Source organism: Zootermopsis nevadensis, unplaced genomic scaffold (genome assembly GCF_977971745.1).
Source record: "Zootermopsis nevadensis isolate Lab colony 2312 unplaced genomic scaffold, Znev_1.0 Znev_ptg000037l, whole genome shotgun sequence".
Taxonomy (NCBI): Eukaryota; Metazoa; Arthropoda; class Insecta; order Blattodea; family Termopsidae; genus Zootermopsis; species Zootermopsis nevadensis.
The window spans coordinates 8,129,015-8,143,078 of NW_028259169.1; the positions used below are offsets into that span (position 1 = coordinate 8,129,015).

General features: G+C 36.8%; 1 long non-coding RNA gene across 1 annotated transcript in view; it reads right to left on the reverse strand.

Annotated features, from left to right (window-relative positions):
• Positions 1 to 6,392: 6,392 nt before the first annotated feature.
• LOC147871874 (uncharacterized) overlaps positions 6,393 to 14,064 on the reverse strand; it is a 33,967-nt gene continuing 26,295 nt past the window's right edge. The window contains exons 15-19 of the long non-coding RNA XR_015538228.1: positions 12,530 to 12,723; positions 10,356 to 11,931; positions 8,932 to 9,050; positions 7,238 to 7,431; positions 6,393 to 6,640 (exon numbers count right to left, since the gene is read on the reverse strand). This is a non-coding gene — a long non-coding RNA (uncharacterized LOC147871874). The remainder of the gene's footprint in view (positions 6,641 to 7,237; positions 7,432 to 8,931; positions 9,051 to 10,355; positions 11,932 to 12,529; positions 12,724 to 14,064) is intronic.

The following is a 14,064-nucleotide window of genomic DNA, read 5'->3' on the forward strand; positions in this document are numbered from 1 at the left end:
AAATATCATTTCACGTTCCGCATCGAATTTCAGTATTAAACCTAGACCCGACACAGTAATACTTCTAGATGTATTCCGCTAGACACGTCAGGTCTCTATCAACTCATCACCGACTAATATTGAACATCAGATGAACCACGCCATATAAAAAACAATACCTTCGTTCTAATATATAAGAGTAATCTGATAATAACATTTTCAATAAACTGCATAACATTGTAAATGATTGTAATTCGAGTTTTAGATTTACCAATCTAATTTATACCTGCGGACGGTTAAATATAACCGAAACATGTCGTAAGAGACGTTCCAATTTGTAAATCGATCATTCGATGCGGAACGTGAAATGATATTTTAAATATCTTATATTTTATTATCTTATTAAAATTGTGATTTGACGGAAAATATTAACCTAATTCACAATATGACGCAAATATACTACCTTATTAATAGTTTTATTAAATAATGGAACTGTTCTTATCAGATCACTACATTTCATACGCTAACCAAAGATCCTGATTGTATCCTACAAGTGTGGTCACAAATGCAACAATCAGTGAGGAAAGGGTTAAGCTCGTGACCCTTTCAAGGCACCCTCACAATTCATTCTGACCCGCAATTTCAAAACCACTGGACCAGAGCATGTATTGTTACAGAAACAGAAATTTAGGATTTTGAAACCTTAACAATGAAGGCAATATTCTTTAAGCTTCATACGTAATACTCTTAAACCAGAGAAGAGCTGTACCAATCAATACATCCTCGATGTCAACATTCATCTACAAATAATGCTATAATGGAGGCAGCCGTCATTAATTCATAATAAGCAATGAGAAAAGACCTGATTGCAATGTACTGTTAAATGCAGCAACATTACGTTTGGTCCCTAAAATCTCGGCTAGCTCCTAAAATTGTATTGAATTTTACCAACACTGACAATGTTGACAATAACAAACTGTAATCAAAATCTAACTAACTAACTAACTAACTAGATGGCTTACCGAACCCGAAGGTTCATCACCGAATTAACCAAAGCCCTCCACCGGACCCACTCTCCTTCAACTCCTATCTCCCGTAGATCCCGCCTGAGATTATCCTCCCATCTACGTCTAGGTCTCCCCAGCGGTCTCTTCCCTTCAGGTTTCCCAACCAGTACCCGGTGCACACCTCTTGTCCCATCCATGCGCGCTACATGCCCGGCCCATCTCAATCTTCTCGACTTAATCACCCTGACAATACTGGGGGAGCAGTACAGATTTTTAAGCTCGTCATTGTGCAGTTTTCTCCACGCCCCATCATCTTCCCTCTTAGGCCCAAATATCCTCCTCAACACCCGATTAATCAAAATCTACCTGTAAGTATATAAGCAATGCATTGATTTTACCAAATTGTATCAATACAAAACATAACATTTAGCCTCCTACTTATTAACAACGACATACAAATTAATGTGAGAAAATTAACATCATATTATTCTGAGTTATCAGATTAGGAAAAGGTCTTTTAAAAGTTTTAATATTATTCAAACTGACCTAAACAAGATAGACAACAGGTAAGAAATTCATTTTTTCTGCTAGCTACACAAATATCCATGGACGTCCAAAGTCTACGAAGGCAGAAAAGTTCAGTATTTGCTGGATTCAAACGTATTAGTATTATAGCGCACACATTTTCACATGCAACGTATCTTCAAAACTGATTTAGTTCTTAGATTTGTGGGTAAAATAATTTAAAAATACAACAGTACACTGAAATATGTACAATTAAAATCTTACCAGTTACCAAAAAATGCAAATCAGAGTGAATTATTGTAAAACCAAATAAAACCATTTTGAAACTAATGTTAACATAATTATTATTCTTTATCCCATAAAAAAATCATACAAAGTTTACCTGTACATATCGTATGCAAAATATAATGGGGCTATACACACCTCAAAAGCCTCTTTGGAAATGGTGAAGGTTTAAATTCCACATCATAATAAATGGCAATTTTGTTCCGAAGCGTTGACAAGTCCAGTTTTTCTTCCTTTAGTCCCACAACCTGTCCTATTTGGGATCTTTAATGTCTCAATTCCTTTAGTTACAGCTGCAACATCAGCGTCTCCAGTCCGTTGCCTTACGGTGCCTGCGATTTCATCAATGAACAACAAAATACATTTTAAATTCATAAATATTCTTTATTCAAGAAAATAAGAACTGAGATCATTTCAAACCATTTTGTGACTTATTATTTGATCTGGAAAAGTACAGTTAAGTTAAAAAATTATTTTAAAATTAAATTTCCAACACAAAAATTTAATTTCAAAGTTATCGATCAACCGCCTTCCTGAGCACGATATCAGAATTTTTGTAATGAAAATAAAAATTTGCATATGGACACAAAGTAAAATATACTTCAGGCCACTGACATTTTCTCACTTTGTAATATGAAGTGTCTCGGAGTGTGGGTAAACAATTAATTTTACTCACATTCCAGAGGCAATTGAAAATTGCAAAGGCTTGTCTTATTTTATGTAACAATGCTCTAAGAATTGCATAGCTGTGATGATTGTGAATTGAGCCACAAATTTAACCAACTAGCTTCTATTACATTTTTCAGGACAGTATACACCTTGTATACAGGACAAACAGGCTTCCATCATCACCACTGTCTCACAACAGTGTCATATTAACTGGTATCCGTCCATAATCTATTTATATTATATTTGCAATTATTTGTCTCAAATTTATTGCTTAGAATGCACACCTGGATATTCAGAGCCTGAATTATAAATATTTATACAATTATTAACGCTGAATGCAGTGTCGTCCGTTATCTCGACACACGCATTCAACTACATTATTCTTCTTAACGTCGTGTGAAACACCTTTGGTATTTTATGTATCGCTATTTACCAAGACATGAGACTGTTTTTGTTGTCTCACAAAATTATGTTACAAAAATTCTTAAATTCTTACATTCAAATTTTGAGACTGCGATGTTCTGTCTGTTGTGCAGATGGTACTTTGCGTTCTTTGCGAAAACTAGCAATATTCCAAGGGAGACTGCTAATATTTCAAGATAGCAACTCCATCACGTGTGAAGAAATAATTTTAGAAGGCGCAAGGCTTGCTTGGTATGTTGGCGGTAGCATAGCTGCTGGTAGGGCCTCCCTAGCCAGATTGGTCGAGGGGGGAGAGGTCAGACTAAGACAGGTACTCAGGTCCTCCAGGTTGGGGGTTGCACTTTAAAAAGGAAGATGATGTTAAACCTCAATCAAAGCCTCGGACAGACAGACCTAACAGAGGATAGGACCAAATGGAAGAGGAGGATTGAGGAGGCCATGGACGGAATATGGACCGGAGAGCCATAGAAGAGGAGCGAGGCTTGCTTAGAAGCAAGAGGTCAGCTCATTGAGACTCCTCTATCAAATAAGGTAAGCTGCAGTGCTTAGGGAGGTGATAAATCTACCGTCCTTCTAGTAGAACCTTGAGCACGCATCAAATTGATGAACCATGAACACAAGTCGTGTTAAAGCTCGGTCCGTCTGCTCAGCAGTAGTTTCTTCCGTGTACGTTTTGGTAGAGATTGTTTCGTATGAATATATATTGATTCAATATGAATACAATATTGCATGTAACAGATTCTGTGTATTACCTGGCAATTGAAAATAGTTGAATACTTAGTTGGAAGGCCATTGTATTGTCTTGCTCTGTCTGTGGCAACTGCAGGTACTTAAAAGGAACAATGTTGTCCATTGATGTAACAACGCCTGTCTGGAACATAACAAGAAATATCCAGTTGAAGCACAACCAGTCACAGTCACTCTGTTAATGCTAGCACACGCCCACCAACTAGGTAATTACTTAGACTTCCTGGTTAGAACAAGAATGAGATATAATACTGAAGTGGATATTAAGAAATATGACTAAAAGCAGCTCACACGAGATTTGCTAGACACATGTCGGAGGCCATCTCAAAGGAATACTTACAAATTAAGATACTACACCTCAATCAAAGCCTCGGACAGATGGACCTAACAGAGGACCGAATGGAAGAGGAGAATCGAGGAGGCCACGGACCGAATACAGACCGGAGAGCCAACAAATTTATGGACAAGGTGGAAGATTACTAAAGATAACTATGACATCACCTGAAAAGCAATAATGAAGCTGTTCTTTCGAATGCCAGAAGATGGACGTCGGTAGTCTGTCAGTAAATATCCTCCGTGACATTATCATGGACAGAAACAGAAAGCTATTCCTTATGCTGACAGTGGTTTACTAATGAATTTCAATTTTAAATTAGTTACACACAAATTTATAACACTGCTTAGTGGGCACGCAATACTATTCTGTTGTGCGTGACTAGAACAAGTGTATTTTCATTCAATCTTATGTAAAGGATTCTTACTAAAGCTTAATACCATGACACAAATTTTTACTATATTATTATTATTATTATTATTATTATTCAGTGTTCTGTCTTACGACAGGTCCATTGCTCTGCCCAAAAAGAGCTCTCCAGTTTTCCCTATTCTCAGCTTCTCGTTTTAATTCCTGGAACTTCATCTTCTTTCCTTCTTTCAGATCGTCGGTTAGCTGTATCAGTCTTCTTCCCAGTCCTCGCTTTCCTTCAACTTGGCCTTCGATCATATCACATTACATAACTAAAACTGCCAGTATGCTTCCTATTATATTTGTCTTACTGAACATAAAAACACATCAGAATCTTTCTGATAGAAACATCTTTTTCATTTTAGAGTGGAAAACTGTCTACAGTGAGAACAAAACTTTTGTTTATATTACATGCGCTATCACACCTTCAATTGTGTTCCAAGCAACATCACTACAGGAAAAATTGATAAATAGTTGGTTTCTACTACAGTTTCTCTTCCTTTAGTCCCACAACCTGTCCTATTTGGGATCTTTAATGTCTGAATTCCTTTAGTTACAGCTGCAACATCAGCGTCTCCAGTCTGTTGCTTTACAGTGCCTGCAAGTTCATCAATGAACAACATCCTTTAGTTTAGTCCTAATAAGGATCTATGGAATGTAAATAAACTCTACTCTCTAACATACCTGAATATTGCATTTCCTTATCCAAGTCACAAACATTCCAGGTGCTTCATTCTGTCTGGTTCTTCACATCTCCAACTCCACCTAAGCTGGTTCCCCATCACACACACAACTGCTCTTCTGAAACACTAATATTCAGATAACTTGGTCTGCCATCTCTTGGTAATATTACTCCACGATATATGCATAAAAGAGGGGAGATACAGTTCACAAGGCAGTTGCCATTCAGCACATCCTATTCAGTATTAAACCTCGACCCGACACAGTAATACTTCTAGAAGTCTTCCGCTAGACACGTCATGTCTCTATCAACTCATCACCGACTAATATTGAACATCAGATGAACCACGCCATATAAAAAACAATACCTTCGTTCTAATATATAAGAGTAATCTGATAATAACATTTTCAATAAACTGCATAACATTGTAAATGATTGTAATTCGAGTTTTAGATTTACCAATCTAATTTATACCTGAGGACGGTTAAATATAACCGAAACATGTCGTAAGAGACGTTCCAATTTGTAAATCGATCATTCGATGCGGAACGTGAAATGATATTTTAAATATTTTATTATCTTATTAAAAATTGTGATTTGACAGAAAATATTAACCTAATTCACAATATGACGCAAATATACTACCTTATTAATACTTTTATTAAATAATGTAACTGTTCATATCAGATCACTACAGTTCATACGCTAACCAAAGATCCTGATTGTATCCTCCAAGTGTGGTTACAAATGCAACAATCAGTGAGGAAAAGGTTAAGCTTGCGACCCTTTCAAGGCACCCTCACAATTCATTCTGACCCGCAATTTCAAAACCACTGGACCAGAGCATGTATTGTTACAGAAACAAAAATTTAGGATTTTGAAACCTAAAGAATGAAGCTTCATACATAATGTGCAATTACATTCAGTAATACTCTTAAACCAGAGAAGAGCTGTACCAATTAATACATCCTCGATGTCAACATTCATCTACAAATAATGCTATAATGGAGGCAGCAGTCATTAATTCATAATCACAATGAGAAAAGACCTGATTGCAATGTACTGTTAAATGCAGCAACACATGGCAACCACATTACGTTTGGTCCCTAAAATCTCGGCTAGCTCTTAAAATTGTATTGAATTTTACCAACACTGACAATAACAAACTGTAATCAAAATCTAACTAACTAACTAACTAGATGGCTTACCGAACCCGAAGGTTCATCACCGAATTAACCAAAGCCTTCCACTGGACCCTGTCCTGGGCCAACAAAATCCATTCTCCTTCAACTCCTATCTCCCATAGATCCTGCCTGAGATTATCCTCCCATCTATGTCTAGGTCTCCCCAGCGGTCTCTTTCCTTCAGGTTTCCCAACCAATACCCGGTGCACACCTTGTCCCATCCATGCGCGCTACATGCCCCGCCCATCTCAATCTTCTCGACTTAATCACCCTGACAATACTGGGGGAGCAGTACAGATTTTTAAGCTCGTCATTGTGCAGTTTTCTCCACGCCCCATTGTCTTCTCTCCTAGGCCCAAATATCCTCCTCAACACCCGATTAATCAAAATCTACCTGTAAGTATATAAGCAATGCATTGATTTTACCAAATTGTATAAACACAAAACATAACATTTAGCCTCCTACTTATTAACAACGACATACAAATTAATGTGAGAAAATTAACATCATATTATTCTGAGTTATCAGAGTAGCAAAAGGTCTTTTTACACGGAAGTCATTAAAAGTTTTAATATTATTCAGACTGACCTAAAGAAGATAGACAACAGGTAAGAAATTCATTTTTGCTGCTAGCTACACAAATATCCATGGACGTCCAAAGTCTACGAAGGCAGAAAAGTTCAGTATTTGCTGGATTCAAACGTATTAGTATTATAGCGCACACATTTTCACATGCAACGTATCTTCAAAACTGATTTAGTTCTTAGATTTGTGGGTAAAATAATTTAAAAATACAACAGTACACTGAAATATGTACAATTAAAATCTTACCAGTTACCAAAAAATGCAAATCAGAGTGAATTATTGTAAAACCAAATAAAACCATTTTGAAACTAATGTTAACATAATTATTATTCTTTATCCCATAAAAAAATCATACAAAGTTTACCTGTACATATCGTATGCAAAATATAATGGGGCTATACACACCTCAAAAGCCTCTTTGGAAATGGTGAAGGTTTAAATTCCACATCATAATAAATGGCAATTTTGTTCCGAAGCGTTGACAAGTCCAGTTTTTCTTCCTTTAGTCCCACAACCTGTCCTATTTGGGATCTTTAATGTCTCAATTCCTTTAGTTACAGCTGCAACATCAGCGTCTCCAGTCCGTTGCCTTACGGTGCCTGCGATTTCATCAATGAACAACAAAATACATTTTAAATTCATAAATATTCTTTATTCAAGAAAATAAGAACTGAGATCATTTCAAACCATTTTGTGACTTATTATTTGATCTGGAAAAGTACAGTTAAGTTAAAAAATTATTTTAAAATTAAATTTCCAACACAAAAATTTAATTTCAAAGTTATCGATCAACCGCCTTCCTGAGCACGATATCAGAATTTTTGTAATGAAAATAAAAATTTGCATATGGACACAAAGTAAAATATACTTCAGGCCACTGACATTTTCTGACTTTGTAATATGAAGTGTCTTGGAGTGTGGGTAAACTCACATTCCAGAGGCAATTGGAAATTGCAAAGGCTTGTCTTATTTTATGTAACAATGCTCTAAGAATTGCATAGCTGTGATGATTGTGAATTGAGCCACAAATTTAACCAACTAGCTTCTATTACATTTTTCAGGACAGTATACACCTTGTATACAGGGCAAACAGGCTTCCATCATCACCACTGTCTCACAACAGTGTCATATTACCTGGTATCCATCCATAATCTATTTATATTATATTTGTAATTATTTGTCTCAAATTTATTGCTTAGAATGCACACCTGGATATTCAGAGCCTGAATTATAAATATTTATACAATTTTTAACGCTGAATGCAGTGTCGTCCGTTATCTCGACACACGCATTCAACTACATTATTCTTCTTAACGTCGTGTGAAACACCTTTGGTATTTTATGTATCGCTATTTACCAAGACATGAGACTGTTTTTGTTGTCTCACAAAATTATGTTACACAAATTCTTAAATTCTTACATCCAAATTTTGAGACTGCGATGTTCTGTCTGTTGTGCAGATGGTACTTTGCGTTCTTTGCAAAAACTAGCAATATTCCAAGGGAGACTGCTAATATTTCAAGATAGCAACTCCATCACATGTGAAGAAATAATTTTAGAAGGCGCAAGGCTTGCTTGGTATGTTGGCGGTAGCATAGCTGCTGGTAGGGCCTCCCTACCCAGATTGGTCGAGGGGGGAGAGGTCAGACTAAGACAGGTACTCAGGTCCTCCAGGTTGGGGGTTGCACTTTAAAAAGGAAGATGATTTTAAACCTCAATCAAAGCCTCGGACAGACGGACCTAACAGAGGATAGGACCAAATGAAAGAGGAGGATTGAGGAGGCCATGGACGGAATATGGACCGGACAGCCATAGAAGAGGAGCGAGGCTTGCTTAGAAGCAAGAGGTCAGCTCATTGAGACTCCTCTATCAAATAAGGTAAGCTGCAGTGCTTAGGGAGGTGATAAATCTACCGTCCTTCTAGTAGAACCTTGAGCACGCATCAAATTGATGAACCATGAACACAAGTCGTGTTAAAGCTCGGTCCGTCTGCTCAGCAGTAGTTTCTTCCGTGTACGTTTTGGTAGAGATTGTTTCGTATGAATATATATTGATTCAATATGAATACAATATTGCATGTAACAGATTCTGTGTATTACCTGGCAATTGAAAATAGTTGAATACTTAGTTGGAAGGCCATTGTATTGTCTTGCTCTGTCTGTGGCAACTGCAGGTACTTAAAAGGAACAATGTTGTCCATTGATGTAACAACGCCTGTCTGGAACATAACAAGAAATATCCAGTTGAAGCACAACCAGTCACAGTCACTCTGTTAATGCTAGCACACGCCCACCAACTAGGTAATTACTTAGACTTCCTGGTTAGAACAAGAATGAGATATAATACTGAAGTGGATATTAAGAAATATGACTAAAAGCAGCTCACACGAGATTTGCTAGACACATGTCGGAGGCCATCTCAAAGGAATACTTACAAATTAAGATACTACACCTCAATCAAAGCCTCGGACAGATGGACCTAACAGAGGACCGAATGGAAGAGGAGAATCGAGGAGGCCACGGACCGAATACAGACCGGAGAGCCAACAAATTTATGGACAAGGTGGAAGATTACTAAAGATAACTATGACATCACCTGAAAAGCAATAATGAAGCTGTTCTTTCGAATGCCAGAAGATGGACGTCGGTAGTCTGTCAGTAAATATCCTCCGTGACATTATCATGGACAGAAACAGAAAGCTATTCCTTATGCTGACAGTGGTTTACTAATGAATTTCAATTTTAAATTAGTTACACACAAATTTATAACACTGCTTAGTGGGCACGCAATACTATTCTGTTGTGCGTGACTAGAACAAGTGTATTTTCATTCAATCTTATGTAAAGGATTCTTACTAAAGCTTAATACCATGACACAAATTTTTACTATATTATTATTATTATTATTATTATTATTCAGTGTTCTGTCTTACGACAGGTCCATTGCTCTGCCCAAAAAGAGCTCTCCAGTTTTCCCTATTCTCAGCTTCTCGTTTTAATTCCTGGAACTTCATCTTCTTTCCTTCTTTCAGATCGTCGGTTAGCTGTATCAGTCTTCTTCCCAGTCCTCGCTTTCCTTCAACTTGGCCTTCGATCATATCACATTACATAACTAAAACTGCCAGTATGCTTCCTATTATATTTGTCTTACTGAACATAAAAACACATCAGAATCTTTCTGATAGAAACATCTTTTTCATTTTAGAGTGGAAAACTGTCTACAGTGAGAACAAAACTTTTGTTTATATTACATGCGCTATCACACCTTCAATTGTGTTCCAAGCAACATCACTACAGGAAAAATTGATAAATAGTTGGTTTCTACTACAGTTTCTCTTCCTTTAGTCCCACAACCTGTCCTATTTGGGATCTTTAATGTCTGAATTCCTTTAGTTACAGCTGCAACATCAGCGTCTCCAGTCTGTTGCTTTACAGTGCCTGCAAGTTCATCAATGAACAACATCCTTTAGTTTAGTCCTAATAAGGATCTATGGAATGTAAATAAACTCTACTCTCTAACATACCTGAATATTGCATTTCCTTATCCAAGTCACAAACATTCCAGGTGCTTCATTCTGTCTGGTTCTTCACATCTCCAACTCCACCTAAGCTGGTTCCCCATCACACACACAACTGCTCTTCTGAAACACTAATATTCAGATAACTTGGTCTGCCATCTCTTGGTAATATTACTCCACGATATATGCATAAAAGAGGGGAGATACAGTTCACAAGGCAGTTGCCATTCAGCACATCCTATTCAGTATTAAACCTCGACCCGACACAGTAATACTTCTAGAAGTCTTCCGCTAGACACGTCATGTCTCTATCAACTCATCACCGACTAATATTGAACATCAGATGAACCACGCCATATAAAAAACAATACCTTCGTTCTAATATATAAGAGTAATCTGATAATAACATTTTCAATAAACTGCATAACATTGTAAATGATTGTAATTCGAGTTTTAGATTTACCAATCTAATTTATACCTGAGGACGGTTAAATATAACCGAAACATGTCGTAAGAGACGTTCCAATTTGTAAATCGATCATTCGATGCGGAACGTGAAATGATATTTTAAATATTTTATTATCTTATTAAAAATTGTGATTTGACAGAAAATATTAACCTAATTCACAATATGACGCAAATATACTACCTTATTAATACTTTTATTAAATAATGTAACTGTTCATATCAGATCACTACAGTTCATACGCTAACCAAAGATCCTGATTGTATCCTCCAAGTGTGGTTACAAATGCAACAATCAGTGAGGAAAAGGTTAAGCTTGCGACCCTTTCAAGGCACCCTCACAATTCATTCTGACCCGCAATTTCAAAACCACTGGACCAGAGCATGTATTGTTACAGAAACAAAAATTTAGGATTTTGAAACCTAAAGAATGAAGCTTCATACATAATGTGCAATTACATTCAGTAATACTCTTAAACCAGAGAAGAGCTGTACCAATTAATACATCCTCGATGTCAACATTCATCTACAAATAATGCTATAATGGAGGCAGCAGTCATTAATTCATAATCACAATGAGAAAAGACCTGATTGCAATGTACTGTTAAATGCAGCAACACATGGCAACCACATTACGTTTGGTCCCTAAAATCTCGGCTAGCTCTTAAAATTGTATTGAATTTTACCAACACTGACAATAACAAACTGTAATCAAAATCTAACTAACTAACTAACTAGATGGCTTACCGAACCCGAAGGTTCATCACCGAATTAACCAAAGCCTTCCACTGGACCCTGTCCTGGGCCAACAAAATCCATTCTCCTTCAACTCCTATCTCCCATAGATCCTGCCTGAGATTATCCTCCCATCTATGTCTAGGTCTCCCCAGCGGTCTCTTTCCTTCAGGTTTCCCAACCAATACCCGGTGCACACCTTGTCCCATCCATGCGCGCTACATGCCCCGCCCATCTCAATCTTCTCGACTTAATCACCCTGACAATACTGGGGGAGCAGTACAGATTTTTAAGCTCGTCATTGTGCAGTTTTCTCCACGCCCCATTGTCTTCTCTCCTAGGCCCAAATATCCTCCTCAACACCCGATTAATCAAAATCTACCTGTAAGTATATAAGCAATGCATTGATTTTACCAAATTGTATAAACACAAAACATAAACATTTAGCCTCCTACTTATTAACAACGACATACAAATTAATGTGAGAAAATTAACATCACATTATTCTGAGTTATCAGAGTAGCAAAAGGTCTTTTTACACGGAAGTCATTAAAAGTTTTAATATTATTCAGACTGACCTAAAGAAGATAGACAACAGGTAAGAAATTCATTTTTGCTGCTAGCTACACAAATATCCATGGACGTCCAAAGTCTACGAAGGCAGAAAAGTTCAGTATTTGCTGGATTCAAACGTATTAGTATTATAGCGCACACATTTTCACATGCAACGTATCTTCAAAACTGATTTAGTTCTTAGATTTGTGGGTAAAATAATTGAAAAAGACAACAGTACACTGAAATATTTACAATTAAAATCTTACCAGTTACCAAAAAATGCAAATCAGAGTGAATTATTGTAAAACCAAATAAAACCATTTTGAAACTAATGTTAACATATTTATTATTCTTTATCCCATAAAAAAATCATACAAAGTTTACCTGTACATATCGTATGCAAAATATAATGGGGCTATACACACCTCAAAAGCCTCTTTGGAAATGGTGAAGGTTTAAATTCCACATCATAATGAATGGCAATTTTGTTCCGAAGCGTTGACAAGTCCAGTTTTTCTTCCTTTAGTCCCACAACCTGTCCTATTTGGGATCTTTAATGTCTCAATTCCTTTAGTTACAGCTGCAACATCAGCGTCTCCAGTCTGTTGCCTTACGGTGCCTGCGATTTCATCAATGAACAACAAAATACATTTTAAATTCATAAATATTCTTTATTCAAGAAAATAAGAACTGAGATCATTTCAAACCATTTTGTGACTTATTATTTGATCTGGAAAAGTACAGTTAAGTTAAAAAATTATTTTAAAATTAAATTTCCAACACAAAAATTTAATTTCAAAGTTATCGATCAACCGCCTTCCTGAGCACAATATCAGAATTTTCGTAATGAAAATAAAAATTTGCATATGGATACAAAGTAAAATATGCTTCAGGCCACTGACATTTTCTGACTTTGTAATATGAAGTGTCTTGGAGTGTGGGTAAACTCACATTCCAGAGGCAATTGGAAATTGCAAAGGCTTGTCTTATTTTATGTAACAATGCTCTAAGAATTGCATAGCTGTGATGATTGTGAATTGAGCCACAAATTTAACCAACTAGCTTCTATTACATTTTTCAGGACAGTATACACCTTGTATACAGGACAAACAGGCTTCCATCATCACCACTGTCTCACAACAGTGTCATATTACCTGGTATCCATCCATAATCTATTTATATTATATTTGTAATTATTTGTCTCAAATTTATTGCTTAGAATGCACACCTGGATATTCAGAGCCTGAATTATAAATATTTATACAATTTTTAACGCTGAATGCAGTGTCGTCCGTTATCTCGACACACGCATTCAACTACATTATTCTTCTTAACGTCGTGTGAAACACCTTTGGTATTTTATGTATCGCTATTTACCAAGACATGAGACTGTTTTTGTTGTCTCACAAAATTATGTTACACAAATTCTTAAATTCTTACATCCAAATTTTGAGACTGCGATGTTCTGTCTGTTGTGCAGATGGTACTTTGCGTTCTTTGCAAAAACTAGCAATATTCCAAGGGAGACTGCTAATATTTCAAGATAGCAACTCCATCACATGTGAAGAAATAATTTTAGAAGGCGCAAGGCTTGCTTGGTATGTTGGCGGTAGCATAGCTGCTGGTAGGGCCTCCCTACCCAGATTGGTCGAGGGGGGAGAGGTCAGACTAAGACAGGTACTCAGGTCCTCCAGGTTGGGGGTTGCACTTTAAAAAGGAAGATGATTTTAAACCTCAATCAAAGCCTCGGACAGACGGACCTAACAGAGGATAGGACCAAATGAAAGAGGAGGATTGAGGAGGCCATGGACGGAATATGGACCGGAGAGCCATAGAAGAGGAGCGAGGCTTGCTTAGAAGCAAGAGGTCAGCTCATTGAGACTCCTCTATCAAATAAGGTAAGCTGCAGTGCTTAGGGAGGTGATAAATCTACCGTCCTTCTAGTAGAACCTTGAGCACG